Genomic DNA, 21,816 nt, shown 5'->3' on the forward strand with positions numbered 1-21,816 from the left:
GAATGGTAGTTTTAAAAATTAATATGCTGTAGTAACTAACTAGATTTTTTCTCTCTGTGACTGCTAGTTGTAAAACAATGATTTGTATATACAAAAGGAGAAAGAAATCAAGAGCCAATCCCCTCTTCTCAGATTTCTTGTTAGTTTATTCCTATAAGAAATATTTTCTTTATCCTGACAACTAGGGTCTTTCTTCATTTACAAGGGCTTTCAACTAACTGGCCTTTTTGCTCTGTTTTGAATATAGTGCCTAAGGCATGAAGTCTTCGATCCTTCTTCCCGTCCTCCTTCCCTTCCTTCCTTCCTTTCATTCTTTCCTCACAGAGCCAGACTTGTAAAATTCCAATTTTCTTTGCATTTCAGGAGTGACACACTATTTCAAATACCATTCTTACTGCATTAGACAGGAAATTAAAAAATCTTGGCCACAGTTTCTCTGTGACTCATAGATCAGAATTTTTTAGGCAGAATACATTCTCTCTGTTGGGGTTACACCTCTTATTTGAGAAATAATAGTATTCTCATATTGATTGAGGGAAAATAAATGGTGTTCATATGACATTAAAAAATTACGTTCAAATATTCTGTGAGATCAGGGGCTGGGTTTGGATTTTTCACATCTGTATTTTCAGTGTAATGTACAGTTCTCAAGAGTAATTTCTCAGTTTATCAATTGTGTGAGCAATCGGTAGTATTTGGATGGAACCCACAAGCCCTCTCACTGTCCATTAATTCTCTAGCATGCTTACACAGTGAAAAAATGCACACGGAAATCATTTTAAGCTGAAGTTAATTTAAGAAGTTTTATTTCTGCATAAAATAAAATCCATAGCATTTTGAAAACGTTATTGCTGCAAGCTTAATGAGGATGTATTTCCACAAAGTGTAAACAGTCAGTAAATTATTATAAGAAAAACCTGACTAGAGCTTAATCTCATATAACAAGGAAACTTTTTTGTGAATTAATTATACAGATTATAGTATTTTCAATTTCTAAAAAAAGAAGACTTTATTTCAAAGTATAGTCTTGTGCTAGTATGAATGTGTGTAGAATAAGATAAAGTTCTAATAATTTTTAAGTTAGTTTTCTCTAAGGATATGTTAATATTGATTGAGCAATAATTACATGAGAAATTGACCAGGTTATTTTTTGTTCTGGCAATGTGAGAGACCACATCAGTAATATCTTTAAAAATAATAAAAAATGTAAAGCTATGAAAGTTGAGAAATTTTTGACTCATTGTAAAAGCAGCAAATTGCAATTAAATACTCACTCTGAAACTATACTTCTAATGACATGTTAGACTAGAAAAACTAAAACAATAACTCTACTATCACAGAGATAAAATATGACCATCGTATTATCTTTTCTTCCCTCAGCTGTGGATCTCCAGATCATTTAAAAACACTGGGCTTCATGGTGTTTTGGGGTTTGAATTTACATGGTTCACATTGTGTGAGAATAAATGCTACCTGACCCCCTGCCAGAAACTATTTTTTTAAATATAAAATTATTTCTTGACTAATGATTCTCCAAAAGCTCATATTAGAAAAGATTTTCACACGAAAGTAAGCCCACCAAATGTGAGCAAAAAATTAAATGTGTCATTAAAACCCTATGAAAACATAATCCCCCATGACAGAGAATTTCACTGAATGCAGCACAGAGAGGTGAAACACCAGAAAATATGAAAGACTTCAGGAGCCAGGAGATTAGGATGTGAAGCCCAAGCTATATGTCTAATAGGAATCACAGAAGAAGAATTAAGGAAGACTTAGTATTTTCAAAACAGCCACAGAAATAAAAACTATAATGCACACTAGACAATAGAGAATTTACTCTTCACCAATTCTTCTGGAAAAAATAATAATTTTAAGATATTCTTCATGAGGATGGAACTAAAATTGATTAAAAAAACAAAATGCAAAAAGCTGTGGTGGCTGAGAGGTGGAGCCCAGGCCAGGCAGCCTGTCACCCTGTTTCTGCACTGGGTGACCGCCGCCACCTCTTTGGACCGCGAAGAGCCTCGCTAGAGCGCTGTGTGTCTCCCCGATGCAAGCCCGGGAGCCCGCTTTCCTGATATCTGCAACATGGCTGATAATTTGGATGAATTTATTGAAGAGCAAAAAGCCAAATTGGCCAGAGACAAAGCAGAATTGGAAAGTGATCCACCTTACATGGAAATGAAGGGAACAGCATCAGAGAAGCTTTCTGAAAACAGTAAAATATTAATCTCCATGGCTAAGGATAACATACCATCAAACAGTCAACAGACCAAGGGTTCCTTAGGAATTGATTATGGATTAAGTTTACCACTTGGGGAAAACTATGAACGGAAGAAACATAAACTGAAAGAAGAATTGTGGCAAGATTACAGACGCTATCTTACTCAGGAAAGGTTGAAACTTGAACACAACAAAGAATACAGTCAGTTTCTCAGGGATAAGGAAGAATCCATGGAAAAGTTCAGACAGGTAGAAAAGAGTACTGAGCACAAGAATCAAAGAAGTAAAAAACCTATTAGGTTAAGCCTGATTTACTTTCACAAATGCAGTCATCTTGGGAAAATTCAGAGGGTCCTAGGAAAGATGTCTTAACTCCTTCAGAGGCATATGAAGAGTTTCTAAACCAAGGACGACTAGAAGAGGACAGATACCGAAAACTAGATGATGAAATTGAATTAAGGAATAATAGAAGAGTCATTTAAAAAACTAAAGAGCTGAGCATTTCCAATAAAAAACATCAGAGGTTTGTCAGCAAGACTGACATTCCAGATAGAAGATTTCACAGGTTTAATGAGGATCGTGCTTCTGATAAACAGTATTATAGACCAGGCCAAGATCCTGAAGTAAGTGAAGAAATGGACGAGAGGTTTAGATATGAAGTGATTTTGATAGAAGACTTTTGAGGGTGTATACAAATGACAGGATGTACGGGAACAGACGAGGGAATGTGCCTCCTATGGAGTATGGTGGTGATGTCACAGAACAGTCAAACATACGAATTTCATCTGCTGGAAATCAAAGTGCTCGAGACAATGAACCATCCAAACCTACTAATTGAGAGATGTGTAGTCCTTTTGCAGGGATGCTCTTTGGAGGTGAAGATCGAGAACTTATTCAGAGAAGGAATGAGAAATATAGACAAGAACTATTGGAACAAATGGCTGAACAACAGAAAAACAAGAGATGAGAAAAAGATTTGGATCTCAGGGTTGCAGCTTCTGGAGCACAAGACCCTGAGAAATCGCCTGATAGACTAAAGCAGTTTAGTGTGACACCAAGACACTTCAAAGAGACGATACCACCTGAAAGACCCAGAGTAGCTTTCCAGACACCTCTCCCTCCTTTGCCCCATCTGTCCCACCCATCCCATCAGTTTACTCCATCCCATCTCAAAATGAAGATTTGCACAATGGACTCAGCAGCACCCTCGGTGAAATGGTGCCTCCCAGCATAGCACCTCTGCCTCCACCTCCCCTACTACCACCTTTGGCTACCAACTATCGAACTCCTTACGATGATGTGTACTATTTTTATGGGGCCAGGAGTACGTTGGATCCTAGTCTTGCTTACTATGGTTCAGGAATGATGGGAGTACAGCCTGCAGCTTACGTTACAGCCCCTGTCACCCACCAGCCAGCACAGCCTATTGTGAGTACGGTTGGACAGAATGAACTGAAAATTACAAGTGATCGAGCAATCAATTCAGGATTGTTTTTTGAAGGTAAACCAAAGCCTTCAAAACAGTCACTTCAGTCTTACCAAGAAGCTTTGCAGCAGCAGATTCGAGAAAGAAGAAAGAAGAAAGAATGAGAAGAAAAAGAAGAATATGAAGCTAAATTAGAAGCTGAAATGAGAAGTTATAACCCCTGGGGGAAAGGCGGAGGTGTTGCTCCTCTGAGAGATGCAAAAGGAAATCTGATAACTGATTTGAATAGGATGCACAGACAAAATATGGATGCCTGTCATAACCCAGATGCAAGAACATATGTAGATAAAAGGGCTGTTGTATCTCTAGACCAAAATTTAGCCACTTCAAATGCTGAGAACCTAGAAGATTCTGCAAATAAAAACTCAGGTCATATGCAAACACAGAGCTCTCCTTTTGCTCGGGGAAATATTCTTGGTGAGCCTCCAACTGAACTTCAGATTAAACAGCAGGAATTATACAAGAATTTTCTTCATTTTCAGATTGAGGAAAAGAAACAAAGAGAAGAAGCAGAGCGAGAGAGATTGAGAATTGCCCAAGAAAAAGAAGAAAAACGGCTTGCAGAACAGAGCACAAATTCGGCAAGAGTATGAAGAGGAACAGGAAAAGAAAAGGGAGAAAGAGGAAGAGCAAAGGCTGAAAAATGAAGAGCTTATTCGGTTAGCTGAAGAAAGACGAAAAGAAGCAGAAAGAAAGAAGAGAAGAAAAAGAAAAACATAACCTACAACTACAGCACTACTATGAAAGAGAAAGTATAACTGGTGAAGAAAGAAAGCACTTGAGACAGCCTTCTCCTGTAGTTCCAGCTCTTCAGAACAAGATTGCAAGCAAACTCCAAAGACCTCCTTCAGTTGACAGCATTATAACTTCCCTTATTCAAGAAAGTTCCATGTCCAGAGCACAGTCTCCTCCAGTACCTGCCAGGAAAAATCAGCTTCGTGCAGAAGAGGAGAAAAAAAAAATGTAATTATGGAATTATCAGAAATGAGAAAGCAGCTTCGTAGTGAAGAGCAGCGTCTGCAAGGGCAGTTGCTGCACATGGACAGTGAAGATGAAGTTCATATAAGAAAAAGAGAAAGGACTCCCATGGATGTATTTGACATGGCCAGACACCGGTTACAGGCTCCAGTCAGAAGACAGTCACCTAAGGGCCTAGACACTACTACTTTTCAGAATATTCATGACTTTAATGAGCTGAAAGATAGAAATTCAGAAACACGAATTGATTTGAAATTTATGTACCTGGATCCTCCAAGAGATTATCATACCTTAGAGATTCATCAGCAAGCCTTGCCAAGAGAGCAACAGAAGAGACTGAATAGAATAAAAATGCAGGAAGGTGCTGAAGTTGACTTGGATGCTGTCCCAAGCACTGAAGTACGAGACCACAGAATGCCCAGAGATGACACTAATGATTTCTTGAAAAATTCATTACTGGAATCTGTTAGTGCTTTTATTGGTGTGTACAGCGAGACACATCCTGCCATCAAGGATGACGCCCTCCCTCTGCCATCACAGCTGCCCTCTGCGAGGGAGCGCAGGAGGAACAAACTGAAAGGACTCAACTTTGATAACAGTCATCCTAACGTAGCACCAGATGGTCTCTCTTAAAATCTGTATCCAGTGTAAATATGGATCAACTTAGAATGAGAAACGAGGAACGAATACGAAAACTGAATGAACTTCAGAATAAACCTGTTAATACAGATGATGAGAGTTCACTGGTCCACCCTGATGACGTCATGAAGCACATGGGTGACGACGGATCGAACTCTGTAGCAACTGAGCCCTGGCTCCGCCCGGACACCTCAGAAACGCTGAAATGATTCATGGCGGAGCAGCTGAGGCAGAAGCAGCAGCAGGTCCCTGTAAAACCAGGCACTTTCACTTGGTTAAAATAAATCTGTATTGGTCCCAGTAGTGCCTTTTAAAGTGAAAGGAATGTGAAATCTGAACCTTAATGATATGTGCTACTTTTGGCCCATACTTGGCAGTTACTTATCTTCCATCTGTATATAAGGTGTATTTTTTTCATGATGATGTATATGATGTATAGTATGTACATAAATAAAAGGACATGATCATTAATTTATATAATATAGAATTGTATAGAATTACTTTTGCACAAATTTTGCCATAAATTAGGGTGGTAATGAGCTCTTGGAATCAACTACTGTATGTGCATTATTTAAAATTCTGCTTCTCAGTAAGATAAGGTGAATAAAAAACAAGTGTCTTAACAGTACTGTAAAACCAGAATACTTTGTCATATGTACATTTGCTATTGTAATCACTCTTCAGAATAATTTTTCATTTAGTAAATATAGTGGTTATAGCTGTTGCTATGTAATGAGAGAATCAAATGTGCTTATTTTTCAAATGCTGAGAACCTAGAAGATTCTGCAAATAAAAACTCAGGTCATATGCAAACACAGAGCTCTCCTTTTGCTCGGGGAAATATTCTTGGTGAGCCTCCAACTGAACTTCAGATTAAACAGCAGGAATTATACAAGAATTTTCTTCATTTTCAGATTGAGGAAAAGAAACAAAGAGAAGAAGCAGAGCGAGAGAGATTGAGAATTGCCCAAGAAAAAGAAGAAAAACGGCTTGCAGAACAGAGCACAAATTCGGCAAGAGTATGAAGAGGAACAGGAAAAGAAAAGGGAGAAAGAGGAAGAGCAAAGGCTGAAAAATGAAGAGCTTATTCGGTTAGCTGAAGAAAGACGAAAAGAAGCAGAAAGAAAGAAGAGAAGAAAAAGAAAAACATAACCTACAACTACAGCACTACTATGAAAGAGAAAGTATAACTGGTGAAGAAAGAAAGCACTTGAGACAGCCTTCTCCTGTAGTTCCAGCTCTTCAGAACAAGATTGCAAGCAAACTCCAAAGACCTCCTTCAGTTGACAGCATTATAACTTCCCTTATTCAAGAAAGTTCCATGTCCAGAGCACAGTCTCCTCCAGTACCTGCCAGGAAAAATCAGCTTCGTGCAGAAGAGGAGAAAAAAAAAATGTAATTATGGAATTATCAGAAATGAGAAAGCAGCTTCGTAGTGAAGAGCAGCGTCTGCAAGGGCAGTTGCTGCACATGGACAGTGAAGATGAAGTTCATATAAGAAAAAGAGAAAGGACTCCCATGGATGTATTTGACATGGCCAGACACCAGTTACAGGCTCCAGTCAGAAGACAGTCACCTAAGGGCCTAGACACTACTACTTTTCAGAATATTCATGACTTTAATGAGCTGAAAGATAGAAATTCAGAAACACGAATTGATTTGAAATTTATGTACCTGGATCCTCCAAGAGATTATCATACCTTAGAGATTCATCAGCAAGCCTTGCCAAGAGAGCAACAGAAGAGACTGAATAGAATAAAAATGCAGGAAGGTGCTGAAGTTGACTTGGATGCTGTCCCAAGCACTGAAGTACGAGACCACAGAATGCCCAGAGATGACACTAATGATTTCTTGAAAAATTCATTACTGGAATCTGTTAGTGCTTTTATTGGTGTGTACAGCGAGACACATCCTGCCATCAAGGATGACGCCCTCCCTCTGCCATCACAGCTGCCCTCTGCGAGGGAGCGCAGGAGGAACAAACTGAAAGGACTCAACTTTGATAACAGTCATCCTAACGTAGCACCAGATGGTCTCTCTTAAAATCTGTATCCAGTGTAAATATGGATCAACTTAGAATGAGAAACGAGGAACGAATACGAAAACTGAATGAACTTCAGAATAAACCTGTTAATACAGATGATGAGAGTTCACTGGTCCACCCTGATGACGTCATGAAGCACATGGGTGACGACGGATCGAACTCTGTAGCAACTGAGCCCTGGCTCCGCCCGGACACCTCAGAAACGCTGAAATGATTCATGGCGGAGCAGCTAAGGCAGAAGCAGCAGCAGGTCCCTGTAAAACCAGGCACTTTCACTTGGTTAAAATAAATCTGTATTGGTCCCAGTAGTGCCTTTTAAAGTGAAAGGAATGTGAAATCTGAACCTTAATGATATGTGCTACTTTTGGCCCATACTTGGCAGTTACTTATCTTCCATCTGTATATAAGGTGTATTTTTTTCATGATGATGTATATGATGTATAGTATGTACATAAATAAAAGGACATGATCATTAATTTATATAATATAGAATTGTATAGAATTACTTTTGCACAAATTTTGCCATAAATTAGGGTGGTAATGAGCTCTTGGAATCAACTACTGTATGTGCATTATTTAAAATTCTGCTTCTCAGTAAGATAAGGTGAATAAAAAACAAGTGTCTTAACAGTACTGTAAAACCAGAATACTTTGTCATATGTACATTTGCTATTGTAATCACTCTTCAGAATAATTTTTCATTTAGTAAATATAGTGGTTATAGCTGTTGCTATGTAATGAGAGAATCAAATGTGCTTATTTCCATGTCATTTATTAACTACTGATTCAGTACAAATGATGGGAGTTGTTAATGATTATATTCCCTTGAGCCATGCACTTAAGTGTCACATCTTTCTGCCTCTATTTTTGTGCCAATGAAGGCATTACATTTGCTATTTATATGATTTAACTACTTCTTGATAAAAATAAATTATTTTTATTACAACAACAACAACAAAAACGCTGTGGTGAAGAAGTCAATTTGTCTACGTGTGTGTGATGTGCACATTATTTTTCTAATATGAAGAATAAAAGGTTATAAACCTATAATTTAGATCAATATAACTTATAAGTTGGAGGGATGTGGAGATAAGAATGAAAGTGTATTTTGGAGAAATATAATCTACAATTCCAAACCAACACAGCAAAAGAACACAGAATGAAGAAAAAAATAATTGATCTAATCGGTGAGGGGGAGAAGCACAACAAATAAACATAACTAAATTAGGTAATAAAAAAGTATCCAAATATTCAATAATTTAAAAAATATGGGGCTTCCCTGGTGGCGCAGTGGTTGAGAGTCCGCCTGCCGATCATGCCATGGAGCGGCTGGGCCAGTGAGCCATGGCCGCCGAGCCTGCGCGTCCGGAGCCTGTGCTCCGCAACGGGAGAGGCCACAGCAGTGAGGCCTGCATGCTGCAAAAAAAAAAAAAAAAAAAAAAAAGAGGAGGAAAAAAAAAAAAATGAACAAGTTAAATGTACTTTAGGAGACTATTTTTTCAGTCAGATAAATAGAGTAAGTATTCACTGAATATTTGATAAATTGCATAAATAATTTTCTAACAATGAAAAGATAACCTTTCTGACATTTCTATTATCCACCTCTCCATCTCCATCCTTAAGAACTTCAACAATAATTTGTCATGGTCTTTTCAATGTGATTTTTTTTTTAAAGGAGGAATTTTTATTTATTTTTATGATATTTTTAAACTTTTTGTTGGAGTGTAGTTGATTAACAATGTTGTAATAGTTTCAGGTATGCAGCAAAGTGATTCAGTTACACATATACATGTTTTTAAAGACATCTTATTAACAGCACTGATGAAGATAAAGCAATAGTTTTTGCATCAGTGTTAACTTAAGAATACAAATAAGTGTTATTTATCTAGCATTCTTGAACGTTTGTATAATTAAATGTACTGTGTGCATATGGCATGATACTGAATTTTTCAAAGAGCTTGGCTGACCTCTATTTGAAAGATTTGCTAAGAAGATAATATCTTGATAAATTGGAAGAATATAAAAATATCTCAATTATTTTTTAAAAATGTAAAAAAATAAAAGGGATATAGAGTACATGAATTAAAACTCAAGGGCTTCCCTGGTGGCGCAGTGGTTGCGCGTCCGCCTGCCGATGCAGGGGAACCGGGTTCGCGCCCCGGTCTGGGAGGATCCCGCATGCCGCGGAGCGGCTGGGCCCGTGAGCCATGGCCGCTGAGCCTGCGTGTCCGGAGCCTGTGCTCCGCAGCGGGAGAGGCCGCAGCAGAGGGAGGCCCGCATACCACAAAAAAAAAAAAAAAAAAAAAAAAAAAAAAACTCAGTAGTGACCCAATTTATATAGTGATAAATAAGAGACAAGGTCCATAGTCTAAGTGTAATTTTCTAAAAGATTTTCAAGTAATTGATGCAAAAAATTTTTTTGTTTAAATGTAGGAAGAGGCACTGTTACATATTATTTAAGATGGTAATATCTGTTTCAAATTCTGCTTCCATTGACTATTCATTTATCACATTTAGCAAGTGATTTAACTTTTATGTGTCTTAGGTACTTCTGTGAAATTTGGGAAAAGACAATGCCAAATATATAGAGCTATTGCATGAATTTAATTGGTAAGTTCATGTAAAATAAAAGAACACTGCCTGGAAAATAGAAAGCACTCACTAAATAAATCCAGGTGTGATTAAAATCTGCAGCAGAGCAGATAATATTTCTTTAGATTATGTCTGTGAATAGGAAGCATGATACAGCTTCCTCCCTCAAGAAGATGGTTAGGAGTTTTGAAAAATTCCTCTGATACCAAGTTGATTGATCTATCATACTTGACACGGAAGGGAAAATGTATACAATAGGAAATTTAAAAGTCAGAGCCCAAAGATGTAGATAGAAAATACATAGTAAGAAAAAAATGTTTAAAAATGTTCTTACTTCCAGCACTTCAATAAGCAGGTGCCCTGTTGTTCAGTTTAGGTATTTAGAGTGTGGGAAAGTAGGCATGAGGACAGACAAAAATCAGGACCTGGACAGAGTTCCCCAGGACTGGTAGTGCAATATAGGTATATGGTAACTTGAATTGGGAACTAGAAGATATTTATACTTAACAATTTTTTTCTAGACTTGTCAATGAGACTCCAGTAGGCAGTACAATACAGGAGTGAACTATGGCAGTAAAAAGAAGAAAAACCAGGTGTGGCCATCAATAATTGAAATCAGTTAAGGAGCCCATTAGATTAGACCCTGAAGAAAATTCACAGCATTTGAAAATAATATTGTTAATATATTATCTGTTTACAAAGCCAAGCTAATTTGTTGCTGAGTGGCTTAACTGATGTGTTTAAGCTAATTATTTTCCCTGTAATGAAGAACTTGTCAATAGATGCAGTTCCTTCCTTGGTATCGGGTTTAGCATGTAGCCATTTGGACTCTTGCAAGGAATGATATCACTGTGATATGCTCAGAATGAGGTGAATGTGAATGCCCCAATTTCCATCATTTATCAGAGTGAAATATAATGTGGAATTTAGCTAGAATCAACAGAGTGCCCTGAATATAACCAGACAGCTAATAGACATAGAAACATGAGGAATTTAAAGATATATGACTTCTACAGTAATTACTTTTTATTTTCAAATGTCTCAAACTTTATGTGGAAATGTATTGCCTTTAAAAGCTTAGAATTTACCCTGAGCATTGTAGTATAGTTTGAAATCAGAAAGTGTGATGTCTCCAAGCTTTGTTTGGCTTTCTCAAGATTGCTTTGGCTATTGGGGCGTCTTTTGTGGTTCCATTAAATTATAAGAGTTTTTGTTGTTCGGTTTTTTTTTCTTCTATTTCTGTGAAAAATACCATTGCAGTTTTGGTAGGGATTGTGTGGAATCTGTAGATTTCCTTGGGTCATATGGACATTTTAATAATATTAAGTCTTCAAATTCTTGAACATACTAGACCAACAATAAATCCACACTTATACAGTCAATTAATCTTTGACAAGGGTATCAGGAACACACAATGAGGAAAGGACACTCTTCAATAAATGGTGTTGGGAAAACTGAATATCCACATGTGAAAGAATGAAACTAGACCCTTATCTTACACCACCTAGAAAAATTAACTTGAAATGGATTAAAAATTTTAACCTGAAACCATAAAATTCCCCGGAGAAAACATAAGGAGAATTGGCATTGGTGCTGCAGTGATTTTTTTTTAGGATATGAATTGAATATTATTCAGCCACGAGAAAGAAGGAAATCCTGCCTATTGCAACAATGTAGGTGAACCTGGAGGACATTATGATAAGTTAAAGAGACCAGGCAGAGAAAGCCAAATTCTGTATCATCTCACTCGTATGTGGAATCTATAAAGAACTCATGGAAACAGAGTAGAATGTTGATTTCTAGGAACTGGGGAGTCAGGGAGATGAAGAGATGTTGGTCACAGGGTACAAACTTTCAGTTATATGATGAATAAGTTCTGGGGGTCTAATGTACAGCATGGTGACTCTAGGTAATAATGCTCTATTATATACTCAAAATTTGCTAAGAGAGTAGATTTTAAGCATTCTCACCACACAAACACAACAGGTAACTCCTTGAGGTGATGGACATGTTAATTAACTTGATTGTGGTTATCATTTCACAATGTATACATATATCAAAACATCACGTTGTACACTTTAAATATGTACAATTGTATTTGTCAATTATATCTCAATAAAGTTGGGGGAAGAAAATAATTTACCCTGAGATTCTACCTTACGTAGAATCTACCTACCTAAGGTAGAGAGTAATTGGTCAATGACAAGGATACACTAGCTGCTCCAGTGCCCACACCACAGGCTGGCAGAATATATGTCACAGTGGCTCATGGTTTTAACACTGATCCAAAGAGATTCTGAAATTCCAGCACAATTGGGGACTCCTAAGTATCTATCAAAGGAGGGAAGATTTGATAGCCAAAAATAGTTGAAAGTAAATTAGAAAATTGGTTTAATTGATTTTCTCGCAAAGAGAAGTTAACTTTTTGTCTTCTTCTTTGATCTCAGCTGAATGCAGGGCAAGAGGACCTATGGGTAAACTGAAACATAAGAAAACTAAACATCACTTTAACCTCTCTATTTCTCCTATCCTTGTTTTAGGAACCATATTCACAACTTCTGTCTTTCCCTTTCATCTTGGTGGTCCTCGGGATTTTCTCAGTCTCCCTTTCTCATCTCAGTTGGTACACAGCTCTTGCATTTCATCCAATTTTTCTTGGCTTCTACTACCTTTGTACACAGTTCTATGAGTCTCAGTCCCAATTATACTCATAAGTTCCAAATCCATATGTCTGATGGCTTATGAAAACATCTACTTGAAAATCCATTAGGAAATATTAAATTATCATCTATATCATCAAATAATCTCTCATCATCTTACTGCCTTTCTCCTAAACCTGCTTTTCTACTGATTTCTCTTTCGTTATTTGCGTTTAAACAATAGCACTATACTTGACTTTCACTCCTCCATTCCTCTTTCTAATCAGTCACAAACTCGTGTTGATTCTGCCCCTTATATGATGATCAAACTGTCCATTTCTCTCCTACTCAGTGCTATTGCTGTAAAACACACCATTATGAATTCTCACCTTGCTTATTGTAGTTACTTGTATTGTTTATCTATCTTTAGATTTGTATTGAAATATTCTGTTTCTAAAACCCAAATGTGATAAATGTTTAACTTATCTTTCCTAACTACTTCACGCTGAATCTGGGACATAGTTGGCCTTACTCTCTTATCTGTACTTCACGTTATCTTTTATGCCATATAAACTTCCCTAGACTGTCCTATATGAGACGGCAAGAATATCTACTCTATAAACCTCTGTATTCCCATGTTTTAGTAAATGCTGATTGTGTAGGGAAGTCCAATAATTTTATTGAATGAGTAATGAACTTGGGTAGATTTTAGGACAATAAAAGGGTTCACAGTCTCTTCTTTCATCATCAAAAATAAGATAAATATCTATTATCTGGGTTTCAAGTGCTTATGTTCTTAGGGAAGAGTTTGTACTCCTAAGATTATAAAATGCATAACTAATACCAGTGTAGAAAAAGCCCTCTATTCTCCATTGCATTAAAAAATAAATAAAAATTATAACAGTGGAGTACTGATAGTTTGTTCTGTTGTTGTGGTTTGTGTGTATGTATGGTGGGTGGGATTCTTGACTCTGATCCTTCATTCCTCCCTGTATCCATAGCCTTGTCATAGCCTTATTGTGGGCAGAGTCCCTTGGCATTGGGTTTGGCCCAGTGTCTTGCTAAGGACAATGGTAAGTGCAAGTAGTTGAATTTTTAATGCACTAAATCCAAGCTGAGGCCTGAAAGAGTCTTATGCGTTTCCACTAGCTTGCTTGCACTTTTGACATCACCATGAGAGGATCATGGACCCAGGAAGAGGAAAGCCATGGGCAGCAGAACCACCACAACTGAACTGCCCCAGCCAAGACCTGCCTTAAGCAGCAAACTCCCAGTGACAAGCAGATGCATTAGAAAAAATAAATGAGTGTTGTTACAAGCCAGGGGTGTTAGGTGGTTTTATATAACTATAGTTAACTGATGCAGTTTTATTAAACTTCATTAAAAGTACAGGCAAACCTGTAGTATAACTGAAACATCCATTGTTAATCAACCCCTGAGACTGATCACTTACCTCATTAATAAACTTAGTTTATATTCAGTTTCATACTAATTTCCCAAAAACTGATGGGTGAACCTGTATGGAGGAAATCAGGGAGATAAAACTTTTAGATACTGTATATATATGAGCTATGTAGGGAACAAAGCAAACAAGAGCTTCATGCCGTAAAGAATAAAAGGTAAATCAGCTGAAATTATTTAAATTGATGTAGAACACTGTGCTTCCCTGCACATAATTATAGATAAGTTTTCTATTTGACCTTTGAAATATGTGTGTACCTCTCAATCCTCCCTGGAAAAATAATGCTATTGGCAACTAATTATTAGAGTGAGGCAGTAAATGATGTGATTTATAATATGTACTGCAATTTCTTTATATTTTCATTACAAATAAGCAAATTTTAGTAACTATGATAAATTTATATTTAATTGTACATTAACTCAGACTTTAAATAGAAAATGTCCGGTAATTAAGCTTTACAAATACTCATAATTATTTGGTGTAGGGGTGGTAGTATTGAATAGCTGTGCCAGGAAGTTCTAGATTTGAGTTTTTCATGATCAATTAGAGCAGGCAGTATGCAACATGCAGATTCTAAAGTTAAAGGCAAATAAATGTGTATATTTACTTTTATTCAAGTGCTATGGCATATTTGTCTTTTTATTTTTTTTAGCCAGTAGCAGCTAATACTTTTCTGTACTATAAACATGAAATCTGTTTGATAACTGTTATCAAAACATCTGTTCTTCTGTATATGCCATTTCTGAAATAGGCATTTTTATGTCTCCCCACTGGAATAATTGAATCCAAGTTTGGCTTGTGCATCTTATATGGATTTCTAGTTCTATTTCAAGAGTTATTTTGCTCTTGGATGTTATCAGTTTTAAAATGTGTCCCCCGTGTGGAAGAGAGGAGATAAATCAGCTTTATATTTTGTGGTAAAGCAAACATTGTGCTTAAACACTTATGGGCTGCAGGCTACCCTGATAAAGAGACTGAAGGCAGTTCCTGGAGAAGGACTTAGATTAAAATTGTCATCCGTCAACATTCCTAGAAAATGGAGGAATGGGGCCTTACTTAGTCTTGTTGGGGTATATAGGAAGAATACCACAGAAGTCTGCAGTATTAATTTTTTTTTTAGACAAATCCACATTGTGGGTTTGAAATTACTTTATTTATAATTTGATAGAAGTCTACTTAAAAATGATATAAAATGCCAAATAGGCTTAGTCAGTATATAAGCTAAACATAAGCAGAAACATTAACCCTTGTACAGACAGTTGGTTTGCATAGATGTTACCCATTTAATGACATGTTTCATGTTCTGTACTTTATGAACTTTAAGACATTATATTTTTTTTGTATTGAAAAACTTCCCAAACCAAGACAAATTTAATGATTACTGATTATAGCCATTCTTGTTGACATTGCCTGAACATATGTAAAATAGCTTATGTCTATTTCTGTTTCCTCACCTCGACTGAAATATATGCATCAGTGATTCCACTTACATTTAATTAAGTTGTCACCTAATTTTCATTCCATAGTATTACAGCCAGTCTTAACACTTGGGTAAGGGTTGTCAAGATTTGAAGAAAATGTTTGAAACAGTACTGGAGAGCTTTTTTAAGAAATGATACATTACACCCACAACATTAACAGAATGAAAAAAAATGATCATCTCAATAGATGCAGAAAAAAGTTTTGACAAAATTTAACATTTATTAATGCTAAATTTTTTTTAAAAAACTCTTAACAAAATCAGTATAGAAGGAATGCACCTGAGCACAATAGTCCATATATGAAAAGCCCACAGCTAACATCATAATCAATGGGGAAAAAACACGAAAGCTTTTCCTCTAAGATAGTACAAAGCAAGGTTGCCCACTGTTGCCACTTCTATTTGTATAGTACTGGAATTCTTAGCCAGATGAATTGGACAAGAAAAAAAAGGCATCCAATTCAGAAAAGAAGAAGTAAAATTCCCTCTGTTTGCAGATATATGTAGAAAATCCTAGAGACACAACAAGATAACTGCTAGTAGTAATAAATGAATTTAGTAATATTGCAGGAGCAAAAGTAACTTACAAACACCAGTCATTTTTTATATGCAGACAATGAACTATCCAAAAAAGAATTTAAGAAAACAATCCCATTCAAAATAGCAAAAAAATGAACAAAATACTTAGGAATAAACCTAACCATAAATGTTGTTCACTGAAAACTATAAAATATTAATAAAGAAAATTAAAGGAGACACAGATAAATGGAAAGACATTCCGTGTTCATGGAAAAATGAATATTGTCAAAATGTCTGTACTACCCAAAATGATCTACAGATTCAGTGCAATCTCTATCAAAATCCCTTTACAGCAATAAAAAAGACAATCCTAAAAATCATACGTAGCCACAAAAGACCCAAAGTAATCAAAGCAATGTTGAGCAGGAAGAACAAAGTTGGAGGCATTACACTTCCTGATTTCAAAATAAATTACAAAGTTACAGCAAACAAAACAGTATAGATTGGCTTAAAAACAGACATATAGGCCAATTGAACAGAAGAGAGAACCCAGAAATAAATCCATAAATTTATGATCAATTCATCTTCAGAATTGTGTGCCAAGAACATACAATGGGGAAAGATTACCTCTTCAATAAATTATGATGGAAAACTGGTTATCCACATGGATAAGACTGAAACTAAGCCCTTATCTCATACCATATACAAAAATCAACTCAAAATTGATTAAAGATGTAAACATGAAGCCTGAAACAGTAAAAGTACTGGAAGAAGATATGGAGAAAAAGCTTCTTGACATGAGTCTGGTCAGTTATTTTTTTGGCTATGACTCCAAAAGCAAGGGCAACAAAAGCAAAAAAAGGACAAGCAGGATTGCATCAAACTAAAAATCTTCTGCACAGCAAAGGAAACAGTCAACAGGGTGAAAAGGCAACCTATGGAATGGGAGAAAATATTTGCAAACCATATATCTGGTACGGGTTTAATATCCAAAATATACAAGCAAATAGTCTGACTTAAAAATGAGCAAAAGGGCTTCCCTGGTGGCGCAGTGGTTGAGAGTCCGCCTGCCGATGCAGGGGACGCGGGTTCGTGCCCCGGTCCGGGGAGATCCCACATGCCGCGGAGCGGCTAGGCCCGTGAGCTATGGCCGCTGAGCCTGCGCGTCCGGAGCCTGTGCTCCGCAACGGGAGAGGCCGCAATAGTGAGAGGCCTGCGTACCGCAAAAAAAAAAAAAAAAAAAAAAAAAGAGCAAAGGACCTAAACAGACATTTCTCAAAAGAAATACAAATGTCAAAGAGTTATATGAAAAGGAGCTGAACATCACCAGTCATTGGGAAATGCAAATCAAAACCACAGTGAGGTATCATCTTACACCTGTTAGAATGTAGATATCATTCTAACATGGAGAAAGTGGAACATTTTTATGCTGTTCGTGGGAATGTAAATTGGCACAGTCATTATGGAAAACAGTATGGAGATACCTGGAAAATTTTAAAATAGAACTACAATATGATCCAGCAACTCCACTTCTGGGTATAAATCCGAAGGAAATGAAATCAGTTCTTCAAAGAAATATCTGCGCTCCATGTTCATTGTAGCATTATTCACAAGCACTAAGATATGGAAACCAACTAAACAGCCATCAGTGGATGCATGGATAAAGAAAATGTGGTATATACATGAAATGGAATATTTTTCATTCTTTAAAAAGAAGGAAATCCTGCCATTTGTGGCAACACAGATAAAATTTTGGTCATCTGGAGAATGGGCAACTGTAGGACATTATGCTAAGTGAAATAAGTAGTCAGAGAGAGAAGAACAAATACTGCATTATCTCATTTATGTGTGAAATATTAAATTGTCAGACTCACAGAAACAGAATAGAATGGTGGTTGCCAGGGACTAGAGTATGGAAACAGGGACCTGTTGATCAAGGGGTACAAAGTTTCAGTTATGCAAGATTAGTAAGGTCTGAAGATCTAATGTACAGCAATGTGACTATAGTTAACAATACTATATTGGATATTTGAAATTTGCTAAGTGGTTAGATCTTAAGTGTTCTCAGCACCATGGAAAAAAAAAGAAAAAAGACAATGATAACTGTGTGAGGTGATGAATATGTTAATTAGCTCAATTGTTATGATTACTTCACAGTGTATAAGTAAATCAAAACATAAAGTGGTATACCTTAAATATAAATAATTTTTATTTGTTAATTATACTTCTATACTACTTGGTGGGGGGGAGAATGATGCTTCCAAATGCCTTCGATGGTCCAGAAGACAATGTTATTTAAGAAAAATTCAGGAATGAGAAATCATTTTTGTATAGTTTTACTGGCAGTGTTTTTGCTCTCTTAGTGGTAGATGAAATAAGACTGAATAGTGCATAGCATAGTGATGCCTTATATATGATGAAATACAGTTTTAAGAAATTTTACCCATAATTCCAAAATTTCTTTAATAATTATCAGTTGTATAATTATAATATCAATAAATATTAATATTATATCAAATAGCATTGAAGACAATAAGTATTAAATATTATATGAGGCATTTTATGTAAATTGAAATGAATAAAATTGCTGAAACATACAAGTCATGATTATGTGTGTACCAGATAAACTATCTCCAAAAATATACAATTATAAATTATTAAAATAACTCAAGAAACTCACAGAAATACAGTTCCACAAAAAACAACTTAAATACAGTTTGTCTGTAACAAGTAAATAGGACAAATAAGATTAAAAACAATAAATATTTAAAAGGTTGAATAATATATATTTATACAAATACTTTAGAAAAATATCAATTTTTAGTGATATTTAGTCTTAGATAAATCTTATTAGTGATATCTAGTCTTGGATAAATATTATATGCCTTTTTCCAGATGAATATATACATAATGAAAGATAAAGAAAACAAGTTGGGCAGATATTTTTTAATACAGCATGATAAAATAAAATTTAAAACATGAAAAATGAAACAAATGGCAATCTGTTCCTACTCTTACCTAAAACCTTTAATGTAGCTGATATTAATTTTGTCACTTAGCTTTCCACTTAGCTTTCCACATCTTTCCTAATGTTTAAAGATATAGCTGAGTCACCCATGTAAGGTCTTCTTCCTTCCATTTTTTCTCTTCCTTTTTCCCAGCCTTTTCTGCTTTCTTCTCTCTCCCCTGCTTTCCTCCCCTCCCTCCTTCTTGTCTTCTTCCCTTTGCTCCTTTCTGTTTTCCCTCCTCCTCCTTCCTCCCTTCCTCCTTCCTTATCTCTAAATCTTTCCCTGTTATATTGAGAAAAAAATCTGTTCAGGTTATTACCCTTATTCATCTTGCTTGAAATAAGATTGTATATAATTAAATATTTAAATAAATATAATAGAAATCAAATCCATAATCAGCAAATAATTGCTGCCTCTGAAAGTTAATAATCATTTTACTATTTACACATGATTTTTAATTTTTTAAAATTTGTTTTTCTTCTTGCGTAGTTTATATGTTGAAATTTTTAGTTTGCTTTATTTGCTTTGCCTTTTTTGGCCGATCATAACAATAAAATAATACATTGATAATACAGGACATATATGTAATATGTAATCAAAATTCATGGAAAACTAAAAATGAATGAGGCAAAATAAATGTATCTATAAATGGTAAATTATAAAAGAGAAATGAATGTAATATGTGCATAAACAAGTTTTACTTAAACTCCATTACATTAATGGAATAATGAACACTGATAGTACTATGTGAAAGCTTTTCCATGTCTGGCCATTCATTGAGTTTTGTCCAGTATGTAGGTATACATAGCACCAAAGTAAGGAACAAGTACTGATACATGCTACAACATGGATAAATCTTGAAATACTATGCTAAATGAAAGAAGTCAGTCACAGAGGACCATACGTGATTCCATTTGTATGAAATGTTCAGAATAGGCAAATCTATAGATAAAGTATATTAGTGGTTGCCTAGAGCTAAAGATGGGGGTAAAGTGGGTGAGATAGAATGGGAAGTGACTACTAATGTTTACAGAGTTTTTTGGCGAGCTGGTGAAATTCCCCAGAATTAGATTGTGGTGAAATATTCACAACTCTGCCAACGTACTAATAAAAGATTGAATAATACATTTTAAATAGGTGAATTTTATGGTTATGATTTGTATAATAATAACACTTAAAAACTTGTCCTTTTAATAAATTTCTATGAAAAAAATTTACATAATCCCTTTAAAGTTTCTTAGTAACCTAAAATTTAACTTTTAGACCACAAATTATCTAAAATGAAAAGGGAACCATGTATATAATATTTCTAGAAATAAATGCAAACAAAAATAAGAAAACTGAGGCAACATTAGAGAAAGAAAATCTTTAATGGTTTAGTATGTAATGTTAATTCTATCAGAAGCTTTATTCAAATGCTACAGAAATATTAGAGGATTACATATAATTCTTCAAATTGTTTCTGAAACATTGTGTGATATATTTTTATTTGAATTACTAAACAATCTTCTTATTTGCTGAATAACTTAAAAGCAGTTCTTTTAGTTATAAACATAGAATTCACAATATTTTAAATTTTTGTACGTGCTTCCCATGATATGTGGTTTTTATTTAATCTTATGGTTAAACAGATTGTATAACCTATTAATTATACTTACAAAACATAAAACATTGGACATATAGCAAGGGCAATACTTTTTTAGATAAATCAAGTAAAGAAACTTGATTTTTCTCTAAAATACTTGACACGCCCAGGAAGGGGAAAATTAAAGGTACTGGACTCCATCAAAGATACAGATTTCAGCAATGCCGCTATAATATACTCTGATCCAGTTTAAGACAGCAAAGAGATTCCTCTGAAACCAAGCTGAAACCTGTCTCCTGTAATGTTTATCCTATCATCCTATTCTAAATACCTTTTGAAGCCACTTCATGGTACCCATTCAAATATCTTATTTGTTCTAAATAGAAATGTGAATAGTGCTTTTCAGGCACAGAAAGATTTATTGCATTTTCTCGAGCCTAGACTACCGAGAGACTATGAAGAAAATTATCTGTTAATGTGTTTGTCTGTGGTGAGGTTATAAAAGATACTGCCATTTCTTCTCTACTTCTGTATTTATAAATATTTAGTGAGTAATAGGTGTTACCTTTAAGCCAAAAGAACAAAAAATTAGGAGTTACTTAAAAAATTTTTAAGTTAGTCATATATTTACCAAAGTACAGGGACCCTAAAATTTGGTTAAAGTATTAAAGTTATCAATTTTATACAAAATTTTAAATCTTAAATATAAAAACATAATATGGTTTCTTAAAATTAGCTAAATATGAGTTAAGAAAAATAAACCTAAGGAAATGCTAACAAATATTTTATCAGGTGTTGAGTTGATTTAAACATGTAATTTTTAAATATAAAGTAAAGGCAGCTAGACCCTAAGCTGCCCTCCCCCGCAAAATGAGAGACAGAGAGAGAAATCAGAAGAAAATCAAAGATTTCCTAAAACCTTGATTAAAAATCTTATGGACCTAATGACACTTCTATATAGTCCTGATGTCAGTATTTTACATAATATGAAATAATTTAAAACATTTTTCATTTTAGTGAAATTTTTCTTACAATTTTATTATTAGCCCTTTGCCGAGGAAAATTGAAAAGTAAAATAATCACAATTTAATTAAAACTATATTTTATTTGATTTTTAAACATTATTAGAATTTTGCAAGATACCTGACCATAAAACAA

General features: G+C 35.2%; 1 pseudogene; it reads left to right on the forward strand.

The window, feature by feature from the left end:
- The first annotated feature begins 2,058 nt into the window (after positions 1–2,058).
- Positions 2,059–7,662, forward strand: LOC102983986 (centrosome and spindle pole-associated protein 1-like; annotated as a pseudogene).
- Positions 7,663–21,816: the final 14,154 nt, after the last annotated feature.

Source organism: Physeter macrocephalus, chromosome 8 (assembly GCF_002837175.3).
Source record: "Physeter macrocephalus isolate SW-GA chromosome 8, ASM283717v5, whole genome shotgun sequence".
Lineage (NCBI taxonomy): Eukaryota > Metazoa > Chordata > Mammalia > Artiodactyla > Physeteridae > Physeter > Physeter macrocephalus.